Raw genomic sequence first — 25,946 nt, forward strand, 5'->3', positions numbered from 1 at the left:
TTTTCTCCCACATGAGCCACATTTTCAGGAGTTTAATGTCACTTTTAAATTGTCTCCCTCATTGGAAATCATTTGTTCATTAAAGCTTTCTATCCCTATAAATATGGAAGGCACTCTAGAGCCACATCACACACATAATCAGAACACAAGCTTTATTCCATCAAGCAGCGCCCCGACTTCTCCAAGGAATTGTTTTCATAATAAAAGAAATAATTATCGGATTTCATCTATGCAAATATTAAAAGAAGCCTTTGAATAGGAAATTCTTGAAGAACTTTGAATTTATAAAATATCTTACCCTTTTGTATGTTGGCAGCATTTATGTATGCATATCTTCATGGAAGACAGATACTTCATATTATCAAAGTCTCTCTCAGCTAATATATGTGTGTTTTTATGTGTGTGTACACACACACACACACACACACACACATTATGTTAAAAACAACAAAGGAATTTATCCTCCCCCCAAAATTATAAAAATCAATAGACATTAATAATTTTTACGCTACAAAAATAGTATATATCTATCAATGCAAAATAGATAATATTCATTCTGCTTCCCATAATTTTCTTTAGTAGACACCATCAAATCTGATTTTTTTTCAAAGCTCAACCTGCCTCAATGCTCCTTCATTTAACTTTCACTAGTATACTTATTCAAGCAGACTCAAAACTGTAAAAGGGGTGGGAGAGAGCCTTCAAATCATTGTTACTTTCTGAGGACTGCTTGGAGAGATCCCTGCAGTTTATTTGGCAAAGTTTTTTAGAAGTGGTTTGCCATTGCCTCTTTTATAGAGTTGAGAGAGACTGGGTGGCCCAAGGTCATCAAGCTTGTTTTGTGCCTAAGGCGAGACTAGAACTCAGTCCAGAATGGGACAATTCGCCGCGGCCAACTTGCCACGGGATAACTTTAATTTAATTATATAAAATAATTTTAAAAAATATTTTAATTCTTGTCTTCACATTTAATTTTGTCCCTCATTTGGCATCCTTTCTTTAAGGATTTTATTCCTCCGTATCTTCAATATTGTCCTAGACCCAACTCAGTCTCCCTGTTTCTAAACTGGTAAGCCTTAGCCACAATAACAAACTGGCTCTCTAAACCAGACATGTCAAACACAAGGCGCGGGGGCCGTATCCGGCCCGTGAAGTGGTTTCATGCGGCCCGCGAAGCCATCCTGGAAACAGTGAGGGAACGGCTCCCACTGCCTTGGCCCTGGCCCAGAGACCCTCCTTCTGCCAGAGACCCTTAGATCTGTCCCATTCCTGCCCAGGCCCCCATAGGCACCCTTGATGCGAATGATGTAGAGCTGGCCAGGCCCACCCAGTAGGCCATACACACTCTAGCCACGCCTACCCAGTAGGCCACGCCCACCCTGGCCATATCCACCCCCCCCAAGGGCAACCACAATGCTGATGTGGCCCTCAATGAAATTGAGTTTGACACCCCTGCTCTAAACAATAGAAGAAAACCATGGCAATTCTTGACTAATAAAGCTACTTGGATAAGCAATGAAATGTTTCAAACCAAAGAATAAAAAAAATGTCCAGGTGCCAAGACTGAACTTCCAGACAAGTCTATCTGGATGACTGAGAATCTTCATCAACATATTGACTGGAATATATTTTGCAGCCAAGGCAAATGTATATCATTATATCATCTGAAGACAAGATATTTTCCAAGAGCAAAAAGGTAATATTTAATAATTAATTGCACATAGCTCATTTATAGTTGACAGGCTTATAAATATTATCTCTAACCTGAGTAACTGCTTCCTACAAGACGAGGATAAGGTTGACCTGCTGCCTCTGTTTCCTTGTAACTATCACTCCATGAGAGCAAAAACTGATGATCTACTGGTTTTCCTGCTCCTCTTTTTATTCTGAAACTGATCATCCAGTGAACTTTGCACAGTTAAATTGTTACAAGTGATTATAAAAAGGTGCATAGTTCCATTATGTGGGCAACATCCTCAACAGCAATACAGAGGAAACATGCCACATTGTGATACACACAAAGATGTAAATGAAAATTGCAGGCACCTCTTTCCGTTGCAAAAGCACAAACAATATCTCTCTTTATGGAAAAATGCACCACACAGCTTTTAGGATAATTCATACTTCTAATGTCCTTACGGCTAACTAGAAATAATGGAAGGGGGGAAAAATAAGAGAAAATACTTTTCCAGGAGGAAGAGGATCCAGGGCTGCTGGATTTCATATGGCTCCTAAAAATGGCCTTGGCGGGGTTGTGTATAGGATTCTCTCTGTCGCTGCACTGGGGCTGTCAGAGCAGCAGATTAGACAATTAGACTGAACTGAAAAGCAGTTTGCACAGCTGACAGATCAGAGGCAGCGGTAACAATTCACAGAGAGCAATTCCTTTTATTCCACCATCTGTCCAGAAACATGCCCTTATAGGCAACTAGTCTTCCTCCTCTGTCACCAGGTGAGAAATCACCTGGAAAAGGTTGCCTAAGTGAGATTCTGCTAGATCTCCAACCCCAAAACAATTTCAGCAGTGACACCTGGCAAAGGGAGGCCCAACCATGTCACTGTGGCACTTCTGGAAAAATAAACAATTTTAATTAGCCAACTCATTTGTAAAGCAATTAAACCCACTATCAGTAAGATCACTCTCAGTTTTGCTGAGCGAGTAAAGCATCAAATAAGAATGTTCCCTCTTTCCAAAGGCATCATTAATGGTACATGAGCAAATTGCTAATTTTTCACTTATTAGGTTCAATTCTACATTGGTTCATCAGTGACTTTAAAGGCACTATTAGCTCCAAGGCACAAAACTTTCCAAGAGAAAAAGCTTTTTCTCTTTCTTAATAGTACAGCAAAAAGGCAGTACTTAGTAAATTGAAAGGTGACAGGTTAAAGAATATCTCCTATAGAAGTTAACCACATATATTCAAAACAAGTTCTACTGAAATAGTAGTGTTTAGAATATAATTGTTAAAATACAGCTGTGTGGAACTGAATTGCAAATATAGCACCTTTGTGTTTGAAAAGCACAGACATTTACTATTGATTCACCAAGAGTCAAATTTGACTAAACAATATTCGTGAGATTTGAGAGTTGTTTATTTTTAAATAAATACATAGCTTGGATGGAAAGACCCAATGGGATCAGAAGCATAGTGGCTGCTTTATTTATGCATGCAAATCAAAATTAGGGACAAATTGTTCTTTGCAATGAAATTAGTTTAACTCAAATCCTCAATACCAATGAATATAAAACATGCAAACTCCCCTTCTGCCAGATCCGCATTGAAGTATTGTTAAGTGCTACACCATGGTCCCAATTCCCCAGTTTATTTGTTTTTAGAAAGTATAAAAGGCCAAAAGACAAGAGTAACATCAGATGATGTTTGATTCTTTCTTGTACTCCTTCAAAAATTTCAGTTCACCAATTGGCTTCACCTTAATATTTTGAAAAGCAAGTTTAGCTTTTGACCAAAATTTTGCTATGAATAATTTTTGTTCTCTAAACAGGAGTTACATCACCAAAGCTATCCAGTAGTATCATTTTGTTAACTAGTTCTTTATTGAAATCTAAGAAAAGGGAGACAACTGCACTTTGTTTTTCCTTGAAGACATTTAGCTTCACATCCAAGAAACTTCTTCAGTTCTGATTGAATGGTGGAGAGTGATAGGATTATTATTCCTTGCAGTAATCTGGTTATTAGCACTCTTTCAGAATTGTTGAGGCCATTTGGAGGTTTATCTATGCCCTTGGGTCAGCTGAATAGTGAAAATGGGTGTGGAATCTTCTGAGAAGGACACCAAGAATCTCCATAGACACTAAGGAAAGAAACTTACTTGGGCATTAGTTAGCTTCAAAGGAGAGCTGTGTGACTTGAAGGAGAGCCTAACAAGACAATCCTCTCTTCATCCTCAGAGGAAGGGATTCTAAATTAACTCTTATCTCTTCCCAAATTATCAAATCTATTTTTAATATCTCACTTAATTATTACAAAAGTAGATGTCATATGATAAGCAATACTTGAGATGTATTTTGATAATATATTTTTATGAATATTAAGCTTTATTTTAATTTCCTCAAACAGCCTCAAAGAATAACCAATTTCTTGTGACTTAAATTTTCACAGCCAGTTATGACCCAAAAAAATACATTTAGGGGTGGACATATTTGGAGCTGATTTCCAAAAGACGAACTGGATTAAGACAATGAAAAAAGAAAAATCAGGTCAAGAATTAAATTTAATTAAATTCCCACTATGTTTTACACAAGACTATCTAATTACCTAACTAAAACTACTTAGGGCAGTGCAGGCGAACCTTTTAGAGACCGAGTGCCCAAACTGCAACCCAAAACCCACTTATGTATCATCATGTGTCAGATGGGTGGGGCACATTGGGTGGGTGTGGGCAATTGGGTGGGTGTGGCCCATTGGGTGGGTGTGGCCCATTGGGTGTGTGTGCTGCGGTGGTAATGGCAGATTGGGTGGGACTAAAAAGTTCAATCAATCAATTCCAACTTTGTGAGATCTTTTTTTCCCAGCAAGAAGTTGAAATTGATTGATTAAACTTTTTTTTATTTTGCACACAGTGACGGAGGCCTAAAACCCAGCTGAAGGCTTAGGACTGGGGCGACAGCACACATGCCCACAAAGAGGGCTCTGCATGCCACCTGTGGCACATGTGCTATAGGTTCACCACCATGGACCTAGGAAAAGAAATGATGAATGGCTGCAACCCAATTACTTTGGTAACATTGGGAAGATTTTAGACATAGTTCTGGATACTTATTTCAGGAAAAATTTCAAATGGCCTCCAGGAAGTTTGGTTTGACCCAGAGATAAACAGAATATTCTGGATTTCTCCACAATTTTTTAATTCTCAAATCAACACATTTTGATCAAGTCAATATATTTTGCTCATCATAATGTTCAATATTTAACTTGTCTTCAAACTGTCTGCCATTCATCAAAGATCCTTAACCCAATTAGCACCTTTAAGATTGTATGTAAGTACATTTCAAAAGTGTTAGCATTTCATGAAAGGCATTGATAAAAATAAATGACAGGAAGAGGTTTGAGGTGAAACATTAACATTATTTAAAAAATATAAGAGTTTATTTTTCTTGCTTCCATTGCAAAGATGGTGAAATATAAATTATATGCAACAGACAAAATTACTATTTCTAGCACACAATGTTGAAAATTGGTTTATGTAAGTAGTATTTCACTTTTAAGACACATTTAATTTGGAGAGATACAAATATACACAGAACAGGGAGGGAGGGAGGGAAAAATATTTACCATTGTGCTAAATCTATGAAAAATAAAAGAATGAATTATATATCTAATTTTAGATGTATGGATGAAATTGGGATACACCCACCTATGTGAAATACATAATGACACTTCTTGAAGCACCTATATAGTCAAACAAGAAAGATTCCAATATTGTGCAATACACTTCTGTATTCTCTACCATTTACACAGTTGATTCCATTGGTCACACAATAGTAGAGATAGACAAAGGAATCAGTTCTCTGTAAGTAGATTCTGTATGCATGCAAGTCTTCTGCTGTGTCAGAGGAGACAATCAAAGCACTTCCAGACACAAAACCCCTTGTTGAAACATTATACACACACCCACAGACATATATAATTTTTCTCCTGCCTTTTTATTGTTTACAATTAAGTCAAGGCAATGAACATACCATATTCTTCCTTCTATTTTCCCCACAACAACCCCATACGTGGTTGGGCTAAGAAAGACTGACTTTCTTAGCCCAGCCCACTTACAAACACACCTAAAGATAAAGTCACAAATATTACAAGCAGAAAGCAGGTCTTTTGCTTGTTTTTATCCAACCGTTAATCATTTTTAAGAGGTAACGCCGACAGCTTAGCCTGAAATTCTGGAATACATAAATAAAAAGCATGCATATAAAATGAGTACAAGATAATTTTCAAAACAACTGTACTTATATCTTAGTAACAAGAACCTTGGTGGAGCAGTGGGCTAATGCCTCCTTAAGTAACACCAGCTGCCTGGAATTAGTGCAGGTTCGCATCCCACCAGGCTCAAGGTTGACTCAGCCTTCCATCCTTCCGAGGTAGGTAAAATGAGGACCCAGATTGTTGGGGGCAATAAGCTGACTTTGTAATAATGCCGCTTGGGGGGGGGGCAAAAGCCCGAATAAGCAGGCATATACATAGAATGAAGGCTATTGCCAAGCACATTGATTTGTGCTTTAGATTGTAAGCCGCCCTGAGTCTTCGGAGAAGGGCGGGATATAAATGGGATTAAAAAAATATGTAAAATGTATTTAGTATTAACTTCAGATTTCAAGAGAAAAGAGGTTCTACACTGCCTGTTTAAAAAAAATTTAAAGCCAATATAGCTGTTATATTCTGGGTTCTGTGCTTGATTGAAGAGACGAGGCGAGTGAGTTCAGCAAGAATCATTCTTTATTTGCTTACAGGAACTGAACTGAGAAACAGGGCTGCAAATGCAGCTATTTATACCCTGGCCTCTAGGTGGTGGCCAATAGGTTTAAAGCAACCTATTGCTGCCCTAGAAGCAGCCAATGGTGGCGCTGGAGATGGGTTGTCTAAGGAGCTGGGAGCCATTAGCCAGCTTCCCTGCTTAAGCAACCTTCCAGCACTTAACCCCACATGATACTCTTTAGTAAGACAAAGCCCAATACATTACAATAGCTGTGCCATTTCAGACTATTTTTAAAAAAGTATCCAGATCTGCCACTTGTCCACACTGTTCCCAAGAAGGAAGGATATTTCTTTATAAGAAAAAAAGTTAATTCATTATTTTATGTTTTTGCTCAATTGGGAGAATGATAACTCACGAGATTACATTTTATTTAGTTTTGTCATTAACAATATCAAGATTATTACTGTGTATAACCACAATAGGATGTTTATTAAATCATTTTTTTACTTTTTGAGAAAAAAAGAAAACACAAAATTTCTATAGCTGCAAAATAATCAAAGATTAAAACATTGAAAGCATGGAATTATTAAACATCTATCTTTTATTCATCCAAGCAAGTAAAGATATTTAACAAAACTTTTATAGTGGCATAAAGTAACAGATACAATCACATAATCAAATAATGCCATGCATAGAATTTACCTTTCAGGATTTATTGAAAAAGACCAAACCACAAATATAAACATGCTAACATGCAAAAATCCCAGCCTGATTTTTACATATCCCAATTAAAAACCCAACATATCAGATTGCCGGCCAACACCAGAATTTAGGTTTACTTGGTTCACTGTCAGCAAGAAAAAGCACAAGCTTGTCCAGACTCTCTCCTAATACAATGGTCAAACTCTTATGCTACTCCCATACAAAATACAATATGATATCATCCTTGATTCACTGAATCAATGAGTAGGCATAGAAACCCCATCCTCATCTAGCACTGATGATATTACCTAGTGAGTAATGAGACATCTTCAAGAAAACAACCAGGTTCAGTTACAGTTCTCTCTCTCTCCCTCTCTCTCTCTCTCTCTCTCTCTCTCTCTCTCTCTCTATATATATATATATATATATATATATATATATATATATATATATATATATATATATATATGGATCTTTGGTTATTCAGGTTTTTCCCCACGTAGAATTGAAGGTGTAAAAGCAACGTTTCAATGAAATCCCATCCGTCATCATCAGGCTAGTGACTTCATCTTCCTTCTTCTGGGAGAAGCATGTGGTAGTGACTGTTTGTTCCTCTTTTTTAAACTGCCAGAGGGAGTGTGTTCTGTGGGTGGAGGTGTGCTCTGATTGGGTGGGGGATTAGGTGTGTTCTGATTGGGAGGAAGTGTGTTTTGAATGGGGGGGTGTTCTCAAAACATCCACTCAAAACACACCCCCAACCAATCAGAACACACATGGGGAAACACAAGTGCTACATATCTAAAAACAAAAATTAAGATCTCTCTTACATGACCCCATCCTCTGCTGCGAGGAACAATCAAAGCAATGTGAGGAGACGAGAATAGATTGTACAAATTCTAGTCCTCTTGATGCTTTTCTGTCAAGAGTGGAATAAAATGACTGTTAGCTTTTGACAGCTCTTTCAATTGTTCTGTTATCTTGCTACTTCTCTTAAGAATTTTCTTTAAGAACTGTCTCTATATCAAGAACTACCAGCATTAAAATCCAAGATACATACCAGTAGCAAATAAACTACAAATTAGGTGAGATTTGCACACAATTAGCCTTTGACCTTTTCAGCATTTTAATTTTCAAGCAAGTCTCTGTCACAATCAAAAATTCCTGTTTCAAATCTCCTGATTCTCCCAAACACTGCACAAATTCTGCTTAGCATTCTTCTGTTAGAAAACTATATTATTATTTTTTCAGTCAGGTTGCCCTACAATCTAAAAGCCATTTATTTCTTTACTTGCTTAGGTGAATTCAGCCATTCAATGATTAGAGCTTTGCCTCTTTAAAATTGCCAATCATTTCCTTCATTTAATTCGATTGCACATTTGTTGTGATATATCTACAGCATACAACAAGATGTAGTGCACAGAATGTTGTATCAGCATTAGGGTTACGGATTCCTATCCCTTTTTGGCTTCAAGTCATGAATTATTAATATGAATTATTAATTATTATTATTAATATGAATTAAGAAATGTTATGCAGAGAACAAGAGCCCACAATGAACACCATAAAAAAAAAGAAAACCAATCAAACATACCTGGTGAGGATATATTTAGCAAACTTATCTTCTCTAAATGAAGCAAGGAAGAGAAGAGTAAGGCCAAACATTTACTGTTAAACCACCAAGCTACCTTTCTAAAATCAAAGAAGGGCACATTTGTGCTGCACCTTTACAATTTAACAAGAACAAATAATAGCTATTCATCCTTCAACAATTTCCAGCAAATATGTTCAGAAATAATATCTTCATGTTTCAGCTATTAAGTGACAATGAGACCCAGCAAATGAGTAAGTTAATGCATGATTGCCCATATTCAGTGATACTGATGTGACATAGAAATTATGTGTAATTATAGTTACATCACAGTTACATTGAAATTAATAGTTAAATTCATCTGGAGGATACAATGTTATATATCTGTTTTCCCAAAGCAGAGTCATAATATTCACAAGTAGATATTTCTCTCCATTCACTGCAGAGAGAGGGCTTAAATTCTTTTGACATCACTTCCTGCGGTAAGAACAACTCCTTTTTCAGTTGTAGCCTTGCCCTGTCTGAGACGCACATTTGTTAGTACATCTATATGGGCAGTCCCAACTATACTTGTGTAATTTTCTCTCCCTCTCTCTCTTTTACCATTTCTCTCTTACTTTTTCTATGGGTCAACTTTGCAGACATTCTGTAGACAGCAAATCAATAGAAGGTATCTTATTTTTCAAACATGTCTCAGGACTTCTCCAAGGTCTGGATCCAAATTAGTGGACTTGATCTCGAGGGAGCAGCAATGAACGTCTTGTCTCACTATTATTTTTTTCCCAGAGAACTCAAGAAAAATGATTAGTGCTACAAATGATAATCCACCAGCCGTATGCTACACACAAACAATCTGGGTAGAGAAGCAAAATAATATAACACATTTCTTTAGCTAATCATCACATCAAGACCCAGAGTAGACCTGAAGCCACCTTGGCCACATTCAATATAAAAAACATCTTTAGACCTATTACATGGTCCTCTGCTGCCTTCTTCACTGTACAATATAAGTTTAAGGCTTACACTTCAGCCAAAATATCTCCTGGCAGAAGGATCCAATTTTTATCACTCCCCTAGGATGAAACTATGAATACCCTGCTTTGAAAATGTTCTTTGAGGATAAGCCCAATGTGATAAAGAGATTTCAGTTGCAGACAACTGGAAGACAATATAACATAACATAAAGTTATACCAGCCTTTCTTAGCTTCTTCCAGATGTATACACTTTAAATCTCTAAAAAATTTTGTTAATCTGGCCACTGAAATTCTAGAAGTCTGATTTCACATACTTGGTGGGACTCAAATTGGAGACCCCTGTATTAGGAAGAAGGCACATTATTCATAGTTTTCCATTTTGTATCTACAACTGTAGAAAAAGAAAAAGAAAAGAATCACTATTATCCCTCAAGAGCTTTGTGTCAGGACCCACCCCAATCCACGTCCTAGGAAAACAAAAACTCATGGAGTCAGTTCTAGTCCAAAGGAATTTTTACTAGGACATGCTTGGTTGTGGAAATACAAGACAGGACTTGTTTGTTTTACAAATTGAAACTTTATAAAGAGTTCCCGGTTCAACCCCCACTTCCCTCAACCCCATTTGGTCAGCCCCCATCATTTTACTTCATGTCATCCCTTTCGTGGGAAAAAGGGAACTTTGAACCTTTATGGTTATTGCCTTCTTCCTCTACAGATTCAAATGGAGACACAGGCCAGATGCCTTCTTCTCTAACCCTCCCTTTTGTTCCCCCACTTCAAAAGGTTTCCCTTGGTCTTTGAAATAACCTAAGGCAGGCTGAATCCACATGCGCTCCTCCTTCCTTGGGAGATGGCAGAATCCATGGGGGGGGATAATGTTTTAAACATACATTTATGAATGTGATATAAATGGATTCTGACACTTTGTGTAACTGATAGAACAGTAGACAAATTCTGTTCTTTAGGCAGCCATCAGAGTCTCTTCTATGTTTTGAACTATTTAAAATTAGTGACTGCATTCCATGCTTTATTTTGCAAAACTCCAATGCAGCTACTCTGTCTGCAAACAACATGGTCCACTTCTGAATAAATCTGAATAATAAATAATTCCAGTAACTTATTACTGGAAATAGAAACTATATTATCTCAGTAATTGCCCCAAGGCTCAAACAATCCAGAACCATTAAATTTTTTGCAGTATGAACTGAGAGTTACAAATAAATTAAATATGTTTAGAGGGGAATTTAATTTGGTGAAGTGTTTCAAGACCCAGACCTTATACTAGATTTTTTAAAAAATAACATATTGTTCTCATAGAAAACAACTAGCAAACCAAGAGAAAGGGCTGAAGCAAATAAAAAAAAACTGGAGCCAGAAATATAAATCTGTTGTCACAATGAAAAATTTAAGTCATCTGGAAAAATAAATTATCCTACACTTTTTCCAGTTCTTTATAAACATCAGGCTGTTTAGTGCACAACAAGAAATTAGTGGAACATCAGGAATTATAGCAAGAGGGAGCAGAAAGCAAATACCTTCCCCACTTGAGTGCCAACATTCCAAAGAAATGTTGTACATTTATAATTCATATTGATAGAGAGAAATTTAAGAAGTTAACCATAAAGGTTGAATAAAAAATAGCACGTTTTGCTATCTGGTGGAGTTTCATCTTGAACAGAATGCTTCAAAAGCTTTAGATCAGGGCTTTTCAACCTTTTCGCCCATTGTACCACTTTTAGGATATGGCAGCATCCGAGTACCACCAGTCGCCTAGCAAGGTGTCAAAAACTTGATGACCAAAAAAAAGGAAAAAAGTGATGAAGTACAGGTAGTCCTCAACTTACAAGAGTTCACTTAATGACTGTTCAAAGTTACAATGGCACTGAAAAAAGTGCCCCCCAAGCCACAGCCGAGCAAGACACCTGTCTGCCTGCACGGCGGCACTCTTCCTCCTGTCTGAGGTTTTCATTGTTGTGAGCATTTCTGTTGAGGATTGACAGTGGGGGTGGGGGGTGGGGGGTTTGGTTTTTATTTCCCCCCGTCTGCTGGGTGGTTGAAGCAGGTTTTGGTCACTTCACATGACCCTGGGACATTGTGACCAGCATAAATATGAATCAGTTGCCAAGCATCTGAATGTAAATCACAAGACCCTAGAGATTCTACAACATTTCAGCTGATCAGCACTTTTTCTGGGCTTAGAAGCGCCAGGATCAGTGCCGAGCTCCAGCTGGAGCCTGGCGCTGATCCTGGCACTTCCACTGAGCCCTGACAGCCCTGCAGCTCCAGCCATCTTTTGCTCAGGCTTGTGCAGTGCTGCCACCAGTTCAGCTCATTCCCCTCCCCTGCTACCACTTTTCTAGGATGGTCACGTACCACCTGCCAGGTGCCAATGTACCACATGTGGTACCCGTACCACTGGTTGAAAAGCCCTGCTTTTTTAGATCACTGATGTGTTTATCTGGTAATAGTTTCTTAGAACATGTCTATGAAAAGCCAAAACCGTAATGATCATATTTTTCCAGCAAATTCATGCAGATTTTACCTTTCATGTTGGATTAATATGGGCAACATCTTTTCACATCAATCAAATAACTGTATGCTCTCTTTTGTTTTTTTTTAAAAATCAGAAAGCAGAACCCAAACTGCAGACCAAAAATGGATATAAACTTTGTGGCTAAGGATAAAAAGATAGATGGAATTATTTCATCTATCTAAAGCTATCTAAAGCTAAACAAAATGGCTTGCAGGATGGGAATGATATTCACATGCATTTAGTATGGCAACATGTTTGTATAAACAATTGTCTTCTTCCTAACTCTAGTTTTTGTAAGAGTTCTGAGGAATCCAGCAGCTTACACACTGACGTTGGTTAGTCCCAATACAATCTACCATACATCTTAAGAGAGTTTTTTCCTCATGAACTATAAAACTATAGGATTAATTTGAAATCGCAATTTCATTTAATGATAGGTTCTTGATCCAAGAGAAATGGAAACTAAAATTATATGCACAAAGATGGAAAACTACAGAAATACCAGTAATGAAGAAAAAGATGGTAATGTGGGCAGAGTTTGCAGAATTATTTGATTAAAGAGAGAATGATAATTACTTTTCTAAAAGACTGGAAACGGTTTATACTTTTTTTGCTGAAAATGGATAAAAATGAGCTGAGTTCAAGACTGATTCAAAAGTGTTGCTTATGAAAAAAGGGAATTATGACATGCAATGTGGGAAGGTGGAGATGGTGATTGCTGTATTTGTAACTGCTGCAAAGAACATCAGAAGTATTTTTTTCAATTATTGTTATTTTTCTTGCTTTTTTGTTATTCTTTTTGTCTTTTATCCTTTTCTAATCTTTTTTTCTGTTTCTTCTTGTATGTTTCTGTAGTCTTTTACATCTTTGTAAAAATTTCTTTTAACAAAAAATATTCATTAAGAAAAAGAAAATGACATTTGACAACTGTATATTTGAAAGCCATATACCCAGAGAAAACAACAATAATGCTTAGTTGAAACCTTTCCATACAGATATAATACAAAGAATTATTTTATTTTATGCTTAGTTCGTATCTTTTGCAGAATGAAAGCCAAAAGAGATACTACAAAGCATATATTCAAGATATAGAAGAAGAATTTGCCTTATACCCACAAAAATCAATACATTTCATTGACAAAATGGCTGATATGTCTTAATCATTTGAAAGTAATCCTTATAAATCCTTCAGAGAAACAATGAGAAAGATGAAAACATAGTGGTTAATTTGTTCTGATCCCTTTTATCCAGAAACCAACAATACAAGATACCATTAAAAGATGACAGGATAATTCTTATTCATCCTTTGAACCATAGCAATGGAAGGGAAAAATAACCAATTGATTTTAGGCCTCTACATTGCAACACCTTAAAAAAAAAATCCAGAATGGATTCACATCTGGCATCAGCATTGATTTATCTATCTTTGGTAGGAAGTCTTGAATTTAAATAATAAATAATTTTTGTGTTTTTTCATCCTATCCAATTCAGGTAGTCCTCGACTTGCGACCACAAATGAACTCTAAATTTCAATTGCTAAGCGGGACAGTTAATAAGTGAATTTTGCTACATTTTATTATCTGTCTTGCCACAGATGTTAAGTGAATTATTGCAGTTGTTAAGTTAGAAACACAGTTATTAAGTGAATCTGGTTTCTCTATTGACTTTGTCAGAAGATCATACAAATGATGATCGCATGACCCCAAAACATGCAACTGTCATAAATACAAGCCAGTTGCCAAGTATCCAAATTTTGATCACATGACTATGTAGATGCTGTAACAGTTATAAGTGTCACCTTTTTCAGGGCCGTTTTAACTAAACAAATGGTTGTAAGTCTAGGATTATCTGTACACAGAAGCAAACTTGTAAAAACATGTTAATGTTGTTAGCCCTTGACTAACATTAATAGAATTTTATTTGATTTACAAATAATCCATTACTTGGGGATGAAATTCCCTGGGAATATGATTGACAACCAGCTTAAAATAACAATCAATATGAGGATACTGGAGAGGGGGGGAGAGCGAGAGCGGAGGGTGGAAAAAGAGGGAGAATGATAAAATGATTGATATTTTCTGATTATTTCCAGAAAGACAACAGGCAACTAAATTGGACTGCACATGTCTAAATGGATCAAATATAAACTGTATTATGGCTTCTGCAATTCCATCAATCAAGGACTAATGGCTGCTAAAATTTTTTTATCAAAGAACAGTTGCAAGAATGCAGACAAATACTGACCCATCCAAAATGTTTTGCAAGCAAAAGATGTAGCTATATGGTTTAGCAAATATTCATGGAATTTCCAGTTATAACTTCTTGCATTTTCATTTACTTTTCATTTCTCTTTTGCCACAATCCATGCATAAACCAAGAAAAACAATCAACCATGATATACACAAAAGCCAACTATAAAGTATGTAAGTATAATAAATTATAATAGAAATTCTTTTCATTTTATTTATTTAGTAGTTTGTGCTACTTAAACAGAGCACTTACTGTGTTTTTATTACATATATATTGTTGTTTCATATCTTTTTTCTTTTTTCTATTATTTTAAATTTATTTTCAAAATTATTAAAGTATGACATTATTAATCAGTGCCAAAACAGAATCTCTGCTCAATCAGATTTCATATAGGTGAGCAGTGATGATATTAAACTGCATTTCATTCCATATTACTGTCCATCTTTCCCAAAGACAGTTATTCCTGTCATCTACTTGTACTATTGTGTTTTTTTTTAAAAAAATATCCCATTACCACATTTTTGTTTTAATTTGCCCATCTACTACTAGGCCATAAAGGTTAAAAATAGGAGAAAATGGAATTAGGAACCATATTTTCTGTTTCTGTTATCAAATTTGCATCAGCTTCACTTCATGAGCTCTATCTACCGGTAGTTTCGTAATAATAAATTGGATATGCTGTCACAGAGAATCCAACTGTGTTAACAAAACATTACTTTTACTTTGTCTCCCAGTTCAGAAAAACAAAATAGAGTGTTCCCCTGAGCATACACAGATTTTCTTTGGCAAGCTAAACACATGGCTGATTCAGACAGAAAGATTAAAACAAGTAGAACATAAGCAGTACAGATTTCCAAATCTCTTAATTAAAAGTCTAGTTTAAGAAAAAGATTTGCTTTGCAATCAAGAGAAACAGTTCTTTTTAAATTATTCCACTTCCTATGATTTCACAGCAAAAAAATGACCATATATGGGCATTTAATAGCTTTGTGGCTTAAAGAAATAAGGATAAACCATTTAAAGGACATTTTAGCAAATACTTCTAAAGAGAGAGTTAGCAAGAAGTTAGTCTGTTACTTATTCCTTAAGAAAAGGCCTCTTTTCTATTTATTTCCTTTGTGACTCAACTTTTAAAATTTTAAATACAAACTCTGCAGCCTAATTATCATTATTACTTAAATAACATACAGAAACCTGAAACTCTGGGAAAACTGAGTAAGGCATTCAAAGTTCAGTCATTTGGCTAAATCTCACAGAGATCAACAATTCAAGCAGATGCTTCTTCCATAAAATTCGTCAATGGCCTTCATGGCGGTGCTACATCCATGCCAGAAACATCATGAGAACGTGTTCAATTGCAGCATCTCACTTTACTAAATCCACGCTCCAAAAGAAGAAAAGTTCAAAAAAAAGTTCTTTGTTGTTTTGAAATATCTCGCAGCTAAAAGATATCCTATTTCATCATAGTCATGTTATATCCTAATGACCCTCTGCACAGTTCAAATTATTGACAAAATTGCTAGCCTGACACAAATTAATATCCCATGTTTCTCTCTTAATCTACTTTGACTTTTCTTTCATTTGCCTTTAGTACTCCATGTAGAAGAAATTAAGGTTGGCAAGAAGAAATGGACAGGTACATCTTATGAAGATAGAAAGCATATCTGTCTTATGTCCCACAATTTGTGTAATAATAAAAAGTTCATAGTAAATTCAAAAGAGGTCCTATCTTGCTGATATGCCTATGTACAGTAAAGGGCATCAATAGTAAAGCCGTTGCCCAGTTTCTCTCCAAGACCAAGGGAATAGAACAATCATTACTCTGTTCAGAATATATGTACATGCATGTCCAATATCCTTATGCCATACTCAGAAAACCAAGCAGAGAAATTAAGTAAGTCTAATTCCAAATGGCCAAGTGAAGGAGAGGACCAGGATGAGTCTAAGGGAGGAGTCAAACACATCATCAGTCTCAAGTCCCTTCGCACCCACAAGAGATCTATATCCAGCCCACCTTGACTTCAGTTGATTCTACCATCAATTTTCTTTGACTATTAGTTGTATGCTAACTCTTTTTACAGATTCTTGTGGAGAGTGTTCGCATGCTATAAATCTGTAGTCATTTGAACTGCCCTGCTTCCTGATTTCTTGTGTCTGAAAGGATCAATAAGGATTTAATGGTGTTCATGTATTACAGCAGATTTTTTAAAGTGTAAGCCCACATCCATTTCCTGATTTATTTTTATTGTATTCGATTTGTACACCTGAGGTTATTACCTATTTCCTACAGACTGTTATATACTTCCATTAAGACCCAGAAATCATGACATTCTCACACTACGACTTCTCTTCCTTAAGGTTCCCAAGATTTCCGTGGAAAGTTATTTCCAAGCAACTAGTGTCTTCCTGCAATGCTCAGTGACTGTTAAATCATCTTGGTGCAGAAGATTCAATAATGTTCTCTAACCTTGTTGTCAGATGGTGATGTGAGAGACTGTGGGAAGTAGGCAGGGGAGTGGTAACTCTGAGAAGAAGGAACTCAGCCCAGATGTTAAAGCTGTGGGAAAGAAATGTTTTCAACCTTAATTGCAAATCTGGCTGGGTGTTTATTCTTACTGTTTTCAAGATCGTTTTTATCCTTGACTAGCTTTAAATATGTCTTCCATGGGGTTCTTGCTGCCTGGCTTTGCCAACTGCATGGGATATGACATGTTGGAATACAATTTTCAGAATTTACACATATACAACTAATTTCTGTGAGTGGCTAGACTTGTGTGAATTGTAAGTCTGTGTAATTGTAGAAGGCATCAGATTAGGAATGATTGAGCCAGAGCCTTGAAGAATCAGGGGCATTAAAAAAATATTTATTTGTATTTGTACTTTTACAAATAACTCAAGGTGGCAAGCATACCCCTCACATCTTTCCCTCCTATTTTCCCCATAATAACAATCCTGTGAGGGGGTTGGGCTGAGAGAGTGTCATAGGCTCAAAGTCATCCAGCTGGCATTCCTGGCTAAAAATCAGCAAAGACACAACCAAATAAAGGATGATGATTGATCATATTGATTAGGTTGATATAGGGCAGAGAAATGGGAAGGGGCCGGAAGCTTTACTTTCCTCTTTTTATAAATCTCAACTAGATTTTGAAGAAACAGCATATGAAATGTACTGATACTTTTGAACTTTGGCATTCAAGGAGTCTCTTGAGAATACCATTTACAGCAAAGAAAACAAACCAATAGATCATTAAATAAATCAACTCTAAGTGCTCACTCAAGGCACAAAAGCCAGTCTCAGATGATTTACTTGGACCTTTTATGAGATGACCTAGCTGTCTGGAGAAGGTTTTGATGTTTGGAAACCGGGAGGGAAAGAGAAGAAGATGATAACCAGCAGGAAGGTGGCTCAGTCATAGTGGTAGTCAAGGCACCACTAGGAGACTTGAAAGACCAGGCTAGGAATAAATAGATCATCATAGAATAAATCTATATGGTCACTAAGAGCTGACAATAACCTGATGGCACATAATAAAACTTATAATCAAGTCAGATCAAGCAATCAATCCTATTGATAGAAAAAATATGAAGGGTGGAATAAAAAGGCAGAGTGCATGTTCAAGCAATATGCCATTCGACCATTTAAATTTGATACCCACTACTGAAGCATCATATATAGTTCTTGAGTTTGAACGAACCACTGATCATCCAGCAGCAGGATCAAAAATTATGGTTTCCAACATGCCTAACCCTAACCCTAACCCCTAAGGTTTAATGTGTCTATTTTTTTTCTTTTTACAATTTTTAAGCTATTACTGTTCTGGAATTTTACAATTTACAATACACAGAAAATATAAAAATACCGAGTCTAAACAATTCTCTTATCTTGTATTAATATTATTCTTCCAGTAACATAAAGATTACAAAGTTTTTAGAACTTGATCTAAAATTACACAAGCTATCTGAAATATTTTTATACATACACATGCATCTTAAATGAGAATCAGTTTCATAAGGTAACACCTTATTCTTTATTCTAAACTGAATTAAGTGTAACATCCATGTTTATCCTTGCACCATGATTAGAAATACCTTACTGTGTGAAAGAGTTTTTTAGTGAAAAGAAGATAAGTACATTATTAAACAAAAGAATATGTTGCTATACTTCTATTTTTTATAGACTACAGATACTATCTTTGCCATGGAATCTTGTTTTTAATAAACTCATTGGGCAAGAAACAAATTCTCAATATTTTGCACCAATCGATTCAGATTGCCTTTCATAACTTTGAAATTCACCAGCAAATTTTTCTTAGTGATCCTTGTAAGATGGACCACTTAAGTTTCATACTGTTTTTGATAAAAGCAGGGTGTATATAAGATTCAATAGAAATACAGATATGCAAGACACAAAGTTTATTTTTAAAGGCCACTTCCCATGCCATTAACATATTTCCTGGTATAGAAAACAATGTTCTCATTTCAGGGTAAAGGTGGGTATTAGAGCCATGGTACTATTTTAGTCCTTCATAAACAGCTGGGAAGGAGTAGCAATCTATTTTGGAAAGAGCAAACAAATTAAGAGGAAGTACTGAATTCCAAAATGCAGATTACAGCTGTTCAAAAGTTTCCACTGTAGACATACACTCCAACAGTTTAATGGGAACTTACTACTTCTTCCTTCAAGAGGAAGTACTGTTTCCAGAGAACATATTTTTAAACATCAGGGTGAGTTTCATTGAAATAGCCTCTGCTTAGAAATGGTATTTTGTATATTTTGAAAAATGGGCTTTGATTATATATCATCAACTCATCAGCATGTACTTTTGAAGGAACTATACTCCTAATATAAAGGACAACCCTAACACTATTTAATAATCTCTCATGTTAAAATAAGCCTATCCAACTACCACTTGAGTACAAAACTCAACAGTAGATTTTTTTTTCAAATTCAAGATCATCAGCAATAGTTACAACAAAAGCTGTGAAAATGATTTGCTAGCCATAACAACAGACAGTTAATGCTTTATTTATCTATATACTTGCACCATCCAATTATGTACATTTTTAAGGATAGTTTTGGGGGGAGTGCTACTACAACATTTGCATACATACTTAAGAAAAGTGCCTTACAGAAAATTCAATGGTCACCAAAATCCAATGTAAAAAAGGACGATAATACAAAGTTCAAGTAGACCCTGCCCTTATATATTAATCAATTAATAGCAAACACCTCTGAAAAATCAGTAATAAGACATCAGTGCTAAGGATATTTAGCATGCACATAGAGGTAGTCCTCAGTTACTGACTGCTTGTTCAGTAACATTCAAAGTTACAACAGTGCTGAAAAGTGATATTCATAACTGATCCTTGAACTTGGGCCATCACGTGATATGATTCAGGTGCTTGGCAACCAGCACACATTTATGACAGTCACAGTGTCCCACAGTTATGTAATCACCATTTCAAACCTTCCTGTTGGCTTCCAACAAGCAAAGTTAATTGGGAATCTGGCAAGAAGCTACAGCTCATGGTCATTGAGCCTAACAACCGTGGATGATACACTAAGGACCACAGCCAGAAATTATGTCATAGGTCAGATACGATTATGTGATATTTCATTCTATGACCACATGGCTTAGCAAATGAATTGTTAGTCCCAATTGCAATCAGCAAGTGAAGACTACTTAAAATCAGGGTTGCAAAACCTAGATAAGAACCACACAGTGAAGATACAGAAAACTCTCTGCTATGTAACAACCATCCAGATTTTTACAGGGTAGCCTTACAAAAGCTAATGAAAATCAAAATGTGATTGACTTGCTGATATGATTAACCATGGTTGTTCCTTAATAGTGAAAGCATCTATGGATCTTTTCTGAATTCCATTTATTTCAGAACAATGATGATTAAAACATGAAGTTATGGCTATATCATATACATGTTTGATTAATATAAAGGTGTCCTAAAATAATGATAGTCCAGTTTCTTCTTTATATTTATATGCTGCATTGAGAGAACTTGCTAAGCCAGACAGAAGCTATGATTAACTATTTTCTTAGTGAGAAAAGAGTTCACCACTAGATATCACCCATATTTTATGTTGACCAAACTTGCATATAATATAGTCATAACTCCATTTTTTAAATTATCACTGTTTTTAGAATTTCTGAAACTTTGAATCAAGTTTTCACTTCCAATTACATCCTCTTGAAAATTAATATTCTCATAATCTCTATCAACCTTCACAGTCCTACCATGCCTCTTCCTGTCTCCCCTAAAAATTTGTAAAAATATTTAAGAAGATATTTGGGACCATCTGTAAATCATTGGCAGAACATTTTTTTTAAATGCAAAAAAGTCCCAGTTACAGAATGCTTCCTCAAATCTTAGACTATGCCACCAGTTGGTGTCAACAATACTTTGATAGATGGGATGTGATCTGATTCAATATGCAACTGCTTCCTAAACCAGAGCTATACAAATATTTCAATATAAACAGTAAAATATTTTTCAAGGCAAACTCAATTCCTGGACCATGAAGTTTTATTTGCAACAATACAGAAGTGATTTGTTATTGCCCTTTTCCATGGTGAACACACTTGAAAAATATGGTAGTATTTTTAAAAAGTGCAGTATATTTGTTTTCAGTTTGTTAACCATTCCAAATTCATTCAGTAAGTTGAGCCATTCTCATATTCATTTTTGCTAAACTTAAATCTTGTAATAATTTTTGTTTTCTCAGATCCTTGCAATTAGTTCTCAATTACCTTTCTAAAGAGTGTTTTCTCTCACATATGCTCTATAGTAGTTTAATAGAGATACATTTTTCTCACAATTAAACTGGAGTTTCCAGTCACGTTTTCTGAAAACAGGCCTCAAGGCTGACCTCCTGTGGAGTACTTACTTCTACTCATTAATTAGTTTAAGTAAAGATTTAAATAGCACTATTCATACACTCACTTACAATATAATCTAATTTGTAGCTTTACAGTGACTTACCAAAGAGGCAGCAGTTTTATCCAATTACACAGAGACATATACAATAGTGTGTTTGCCTCTTCTTCCCTTTCTCTATTCCATCACAGTTAATTCTAGAAAAGTTATCTACCTACTTGCAAAAATGAGGTCATGACACATTAAATTTGGTACTGGCCCAATTAAAATATAAACCCATCTAATTACATAAATATTAAAGGACAATTTGGTATGAATAAAACACACATACTTTAATGCCTCAGAGAGGATATGGTTTTATATTCTAGTACCTTTATCTACAATAAACAGTTGTACAAGTTAACCATATCCACAATATCCCCTTTAGTGTATTTCAGTGATACAGGGGTAACAGGACAAAGATGATCCATTGTAATTAAATTAAGTTTAAAAGCACTCAACTACCCTAATTAGGGGAAATGGTAGCTACTATGTGCTTTCAGCAATATGAACATAATGGATTTACGTATCCCATAATTACAAGTAGACAAATGGTTTTCCCATATTAAATAACATCTAGGTATATTATGTGAAAGCTAGATTTTAAAGTTATCTTGCTTCTTCTCTCTCATCACCCGAAGCTATAAGCCAAGGAAAAACAAGAAACAGGAAGATTTTGACTTTAAAATATATGCAAGGTTTTACTTAGTCTGAATAGGGATAAAAGGAAGATTAGAAAATTGAGTCCCTAACAAACAAATGGATCTTCAACATGCTGTTTGAAGTAATAGCAATGAAAAAGGAATTTAAAAAGCTGTAGTTAGGTTCACACATCACATTACATTTGCTATGATAAATCAAGATGCTCTGCCATATGTAAGTAAGTACAAACAGATTCACTTTATGCAAGCTTCACAGCCAAAGCAAGAGTAAGAAATTGAAGTATTCCAAGTTCGTGGATTCTCCCTTGGATAACTTCAAGAAAGATAGCTCGACTGTGGCAAAGCAAATTTTGTTGTTGTTAGTTGCGAAGTCGTATCCGACCTATCGCGACCCCATGGACAACGTTCCTCCAGTCCTTCCTGTCCTCTACTATCTTTTCGAGTCCATTTAAGCAAACACCTACTGCTTCAGTGACTCCATCCAGCCACCTCATTCTCTGTCGTCCCCTTCTTCTATTGCCCTCAATCTTTCCCAGCATTAGGTTGTCTTCAGTGAGTCCTTCCTTCTCATTAGGTGGCCAAAGTATTTTGAGTTTCAACTTCAGGATCTGGCCTTCTAAAGAGCAGTCAGGGTTGATCTCTAGGACTGACTGGTTTGAACACCTTACAGTCCAAGGGACTCGCAGGAGTCTTCTCCAGCACCATAGTTCAAAGGCCTCAATTCTTTGACGCTCAGCCTTTCTTGTGGTCCACCTTTCACAGCCATACATTGCAACTGGGAAGACCATAGCCTTGACTATACACACTTTCGTTGGCAGGGTGAGTGACACATTATAAATAACCTACTTGTGGATTTCATTATATATCTGCTAAATGGCTTGCAACCCTGAACCTTATACCCCAATAAATATTTAAATTCTAAAAGTGCCATAAGACTCTTATTCTAGCAGTTTTAGCTCATAAAAAAGCTGCCAGTTGTAGATAAATGCTGAATGGAAAGAATGTAGTAATGAGGACAAAAGAAACACAAGACAAAATAGGATAGACTTTGTTGTTGTTGTTGTTAGCTGCGAAGTTGTGTATGACCCATCGCGACCCTATGGACAACGTTCCTCCATGCCTTCCCGTCCTCTACCATCTTCTGGAGTCCATTTAAGCTCACGCCCACTGCTTCAGTGACTCCATCCAGCCACCTCATTCTCTGTCGTCCCCTTCTTCTATTGCCCTCAATCTTTCCCAGCATTAGGCTCTTCTCCAGTGAGTCCTTCCTTCTCATTAGGTGGCCAAAGTATTTGAGTTTTAGCTTCAGGATCTGACCTTCTAAAGAGCAGTCAGGGTTGATCTCCTCTAGGACTGACCGGTTTGATTGCCTTGCAGTCCAAGGGACTCGTAGGAGTCTTCTCCAGCACCACAGTTCAAAGGCCTCAATTCTTTGGCGCTCAGCCTTTTTTATGGTCCAACTTTCACTGCCATACATTGCAACTGGGAAGACCATAGCCTTTACTATATGCACTTTTGTTGACAGGGTGATGTCTCTGCTTTTTAGTGTGCTGTCTAGATTTGCCATGGCTTTCCTCCCAAGGAGCAAGCATCTTTTAATTTCTTGGCTACATTCCCCATCTGTGGTGATCCTGGAGCCCAGGAAAATAAAATCTGTCACTACCTCCATTTCTTCCCCATCTATTTGCAAGAAATTGAGAGGGCCGGATGCCATGATCTTGGTTTTCTTACTGTTAAGTTTCAACCCAACCTTTGCACTCTCCTTCTTCAACCGTAAGAGGCTCTTTAGTTCTTCTTCACTTTCTGCCATTAGAGTGGTATCATCTGCATATCTTAGGTTGTTGATATTTCTTCCAGCAATCTTAATTCCAACTTTTGATTCATCTAGCCCTGCCTTTCTCATAATGTGCTCTGCATATAAGTTAAATAGGCAGGGCGACAGTATACAGCCTTGCCGGACTCCTTTCCCAATTTTGAACCAATCAGTGGTTCCGTGTCCAGTTCTCACTGTTGCTTCTTGGCCCGCATATAGATTTCTCAAGAGACAAATAAGATGGTCTGGTACGCCCATCTCTTTAAGAACTTGCCACAGTTTGTTATGATCCTCACAATCAAAGGCTTTAGCACAGTCTATGAAGCAGAAGTAGATGTTTTTCTGGAACTCTCTAGCTTTCTCCATGGATAGACTGCAACCTGACAATTGGATTTATTATGCCAAAGAGGAGCAACAGCAATTAAAAATGGGTAGACTGTGGTGTGAAGGCTGCAGCATATGATGCATCGTGGTGCAACTATAAATATAGGAGGTATAGGAAGAAGGGTTGCAGGATTTGGATATGGCCAGTCTAGAGAAAAGAAGGATTAGGGATGACATATAGCTGTATTCCAGTATTTGAGGAGCTGCCACAAAGAGAAGGGGCTCAATTTATTTTCCAAAGCACCAGACGGTAGGACAAGAAACAATGGTTGGAAACTAATTAAGGACAGAAGCAACCTGGAATTAAGGACAAACTTCCTAACAGTGAGAACAATTAACCAGTGGAACAACTTCCCTTCAGCAGTTGTGGGTGCTCCATTACTGGAGGTTTTTAAGAAGAGACTGGACAGCCGCTTGTCTGAAATGGTATAGGATCTCTTGTTTGAGTAGAGGGTTGGACTAGAAGACCTCCAAGGTCCCTTCCAGCTCTATTCTGATTTCAGCTTAGTCTCCAATTTTAAAGATCTTGCCTATATAACTGGCTCACAGCAAAAGAAATAGATGACCAGGCAATCCAAGTTAGAAGTAAGGCTTCTCAAGCATGTGATGACATATGGGAAAGATTTAGGAGAATTGCAAGACTGATGTTAGCCTTAGAGGATAAACCAATAGGAAGCAAAACCGGATGAGCTAACTTTACTTTATTATAAAGCTATACTGACAGAATCTTACAAGTCTCCCAAGGGCTTTCCCACATAGGGGTATTACCTAGCTGATTCAGTGCATGCCAGTTCAGTCAAAGGCAACAACTAGGATGGGTGGGCGGGGGAAGGCCCAAGGACCCCAAGACACTAGAACAATAATTTCTAATCAGCCACATCTTGGTTAGCACTTGATACAGAGGCTTCCTAGAGATATAACAAGAAAGTTCAACTTCCTTTTCCAACTTTGCTTGACATTTGAAGTGTAGGCCGTCCACAATTATGCTGACTTTCCTTTACATCTCTATCACCTTCCTCTGCCTATGCAAGAAGCTCTGTGCTGAGATTCCTGGGCAGGGAGATGATTAAAAATACTATCACCACTAGCAAGCTTGTCTTTTCAAGTAATGTCTCTTAACCCTGCACCTGAACTGAGAAGTCTTCTACAGCATTTCCATAAGGATGTTTCTCTCTTGAAATTAATAATGATGATGATGATAATGTAATGTAATATATAATATAATATAGGGTTTCCTGCCTGAGCAGGGGGTTGGACTAGATGACCTCCAAGGTCCCTTCCAACAACAACAACAACAACAACAACAACAACAACAACAATAATAATAATAGAGTTGGAAGGGACCTTGGAGGTCTTCTAGTCCAACCCCCTGCTCAGACAGGAAACCCTATACCATTTCAAACAAATGGCTGTCCAGTCTCTTCTTAAAAACTTCCAGTGTTAGAGCATTCACAACTTCTGGAAGCAGGTTGTTCCACTGATTAATTGTTCTAACACTGTTCTAACTTTGTAAAAGTTACAAATTCAGAAATTACCAAAACAATACAATAATACAATGCAATAAGCATTTTAGTGATCCTTTAAATATAATAAGTTACTTCCTGGTATGTTAAGATGAGTAAAGCTGAACTGGTTGATTCACCTCCTTTAAATATATTCTAAACTACGTTT

At 36.6% G+C, this 25,946-nt stretch overlaps 1 protein-coding gene across 5 annotated transcripts in view; it reads right to left on the reverse strand.

The window, feature by feature from the left end:
- PARD3 (par-3 family cell polarity regulator) overlaps positions 1–25,946 on the reverse strand; it is a 663,866-nt gene that overhangs the window by 446,248 nt on the left and 191,672 nt on the right. The window lies entirely within an intron of this gene.

Source organism: Vipera berus, assembly GCF_964194415.1.
Source record: "Vipera berus genome assembly, chromosome: Z".
Taxonomy (NCBI): Eukaryota; Metazoa; Chordata; class Lepidosauria; order Squamata; family Viperidae; genus Vipera; species Vipera berus.